Below are 3,851 nucleotides of genomic sequence, written 5' to 3' on the forward strand. Positions count from 1 at the left end.
GCAACTAAAACTGCAAAAGAAAAACAAATTTGATTATATTTTCAAATAACAAATTTGATGATATTTTCAAATAATAAATTTGATGATATTTTTTCATATTCATAAATATTTTCAAATAACAAATTTGATGATATTTTAAAAAAAATTATTACTGTTTTTATAAAAAATTATTACTGTTTCATATTCATATTCATTTTCTAAAAAATTATTAGATGCAACAAAAATTAATAAATTTTTTTTACTTATAGTGCACCTCTGGCTGGTGCGCCATTGCTATATAAAACAAAGATTACTAATGGCGCACCTCTGGCTGGTGCGCCATTGCTATATAAAAGAAGATTACTAATGGCGCACCGATCGTGGGTGCGCCATTGCTATCTAAAAAAACATTCTAATGGCGCACCGATTCGGGGTGCGCCATTAGTAAGCTTCCCCTAGCTAATTCCTCCCTCTCCATCGCCAGATCCCCTTCGTCCCTCTCCCTCGCCAGATCCACCCGCGCGCTGACCCGACCCACGATGCCGCCACCCCGACCCCCGCCGGACTCCACCCCTGCCGCCCCCGCGCCCCCCACCACTGCAGCTCCCCCGCGCCGCCGCCCCCGCGCCGACCCGCGAAGCACGTGGCCGCCGGCCTCCCCACGACCAACCGAGGCGCCCAAGAGGACCGCCGCCGTTTCCTCTTCGACTACGAGGACCCGGACGAGCTCGGACGCCCTGGAGCCATCCCTTCGATGCCGCTGCCGCCGACCCCAACTCCAACCCCGAACCCGACCCCTCCGGCGACCGGCCGCGCCCGCCTAGGTACCTCTCCTCCTTCCTCCTTCTTGTCCAGCGCCCGCCGCCCCGACAGCATCTCCAGCAGCACCACCCCGCAGGCCATTGACCTGTTGCCCTGTTGTGTGTCTCTTGTGTGCTGCATTGTTGCCCCATGTGTTGTTTTCCATTTTTAGGGTGGATTAGACATAGGTTAGTACAACTTGGTTATAAGTTTTAACTTGTTCAAGCTTTCCCTTTTGTCATGAAAGAAATTGATGGTTGAAATTTGATTTACAAACGGTGCCAGACCAACAGAAAAGGCAGCCTTCGTGAGGGAATCAATCCTGGAGGTGACGAGCTACCTGCTCTTTGATCTTGTTTGTGCATCTCTATATTTTGTCCTTCTGTTGCAGTCTTCGTCATGAAGGACTCACTGAAATTAATCAAATTTCCATCATCAGATTGCTTTGAACTTGATCAAATTGTCCCTTTTGTCATGAAAGAAACTGCCGGTTGAAAATCTATCTTGGATAACTTATGCATTTTGGCTTAGCTATATAGTGGGCAGAAAGGCAAAATATTGCTCATATGGTAATCTTACTTTTTATTTTATTTTTAGAGACCAATTACAGATGATTTTTTCACTAGGTCGTGGTGAAGTGCCGTTGTTTTGGGCAAATTCAGTTATGGGCAACAATTGTCATTGAGTTCAGTCCAAGTTCAGTTCTAGTCAACATTTTGCCCATTAGTTCAGTCCAATTATGCTCATGTACAAGTAACAATTAAAATGCTCAATCTTTTGCCATTCCTTCGAGAGATATACTGTTCGGTTTGGCATCTCTTTTGTTCAATGCATCTATAGGTTGAAGTGTCACTTTTTATGTTCATTGTATATTCAACAACCAAAGCAACTAAGCGAGCATTGTGACTTTGAAAGCCATACTCTCAAACTAACAATCTCAGATCATAGTACATGTAACTTAGGGTGGATTAGACATAGGTTAGTACAACTTGGACTAGTGTACTGTGTTGGTATCAGCATCATATAGTGATTAACACAGCTCATGCATACCTAGGAACCACTAAACTGGATGAACAAGTACAAAGGTACTGTTGGCCATTGACCTGCTGGTACACAAAGTACAGAGCACATGGCTGCTGATCTAGCTGCAAGATTGTTATATAAGCTATTACATCACCTGCCATCCCATCAAATTATTTCAAAAAGTGTGTATTATTTAAGAAGATGGTGGTGGTGATAGCTGATTAATCAATCTGGTTTTGGCTTTAACACACATCTGGTTTTGGCTTTAGCACACATGTGATTACACTTGACTTTTGAGCCTGCTAGTAGTAACTTTCAGTTAACAACAACATCAGTAAAATTTAGTTAATTAACTGAAGAAGAGAAGAGAGAAAGTAGCTAGGGGTAGATGAAGAGAGAATATCATGAAGGAACGGTTTAGTTTTAATTAATGGAAAAGTTGCATTTACTTGTAATTAAAGGAACAATTTCAGTTAATTATAAATATTCAATAGCAGCAGAGGCAAGCAGTAGCAGTAGCAGTAGATGCCAACTCTTGATATGCATGCATGCATTCTTTGCTTGTTTATATTCATTCTTGTAAACTGAACATGCTCATCTATCTATCTATCTATCTATCTATCTATCTACCTGCTTAAGTATGTATGTATGCATTGTACTTTTATTTCCTTTGGAAAGTAAAGTTTATTTCCTGGCTGGCTGGCATGATGGCTCATGGATCCCTCAGCTGCAGCTGCAGCTGGAGCTCAATCTGATCTCATCTGAAATGACTCTATAAATACAGAGTGTAGTTAGTTACAGAGTAACAGAAATAGTTGCTGGATGCAGTTACTTGCATGGGCCTGGCTGATGAAGAAAAACTTTATATATATTCATACTGATGTTGACTCTATAAATCATACTTATTGGACATGTTTTACGTGTTGATCCATCAATTGATCACATTGAGAAAGACCATCGTGTCTCCGACCATTTTGCAAAGGTCATGTCTCCAACCATCGTGTCGTGATGATTTTGCAGGTACCCCGAGAGGCCCTTGAGTTTGCTGGAATGTCGATTAACTTCCGTTCCGGCAAATTCGGGTACTCCATATGTCCTATTTTCAGCAAAGGTCATGCTGAAATTTTCCGTGAATTTTAGCACGACTTTGCTAAAAATAGGACATATGGGGTACTTACGACTAATGCATGGGTCGGGGTATCTTAGTACTTAATTAAGTAGGATCAACTGCCTCTTGTGTTATACATATAGAAGTGTGATATGTTTAGTGTCTCTTGGTGTTCGTCCTTAATTAAGTAGGGTATATTATTAGAAGATACCCATATATATCAGTCAACCTAGGGTGCCTCGGCATCGATAAACCCTAAATGATGAAAACTTAACTTAGCATTTAGGGTGCCTCGGCGTCGACAAACCCTAAATGATAAAACCTTGGCTTTTAGGTTGCCTCGGTGTCGATGAGAACCTAAATGATGTACGCTTAGGCTTTTAGGGTGCCTCGGCGTCGACAAACCCTAAATGATAAAAGCTTAGCTTTTAGGATGCCTCGGTGTCGACAAACCCTAAATGATGAGACCATGATCTTGTTCCTTGACAATAACCAACTTTTTGACCAAACTTTTTTCTATTTGAGCGAAACATGGCCCACAACGATGAGGCCGGTGGTTCGGGCGGCAAGCAATTCTGGGAGCTGTCCCAGGAGCTGGAGGAAGAACCTCACCGCTATCGGGACGATGCCGCGGAAGACACTGATCCTGACTACACAATCCCTAGTGGGGTCGGGGATGACACCACTGATGGTGCCGCCGAGGATGCCGCCACTGATGATGGCGGCGCACGCACAGATGGCAGCCAACCGAAGAGGCAACGGAAGGACCGGCGCCCGAACGTGCTCGGCACCATCAAGGAGGAATTTACTGAAGTTAACTCCGACGGGCATCCAACGGCGCCCAAACAAGTAGTCAAGGGGTACTCGGTTCAGCTCGGGTGCATTCTCCGGAGCACCGTCTCGATCAACACCGAGAACCTAAGGCATAAGGACCGAGGGA

The sequence above is a fragment of the Triticum aestivum genome, chromosome 5D (assembly GCF_018294505.1).
Source record: "Triticum aestivum cultivar Chinese Spring chromosome 5D, IWGSC CS RefSeq v2.1, whole genome shotgun sequence".
Classification (NCBI taxonomy): Eukaryota; Viridiplantae; Streptophyta; class Magnoliopsida; order Poales; family Poaceae; genus Triticum; species Triticum aestivum.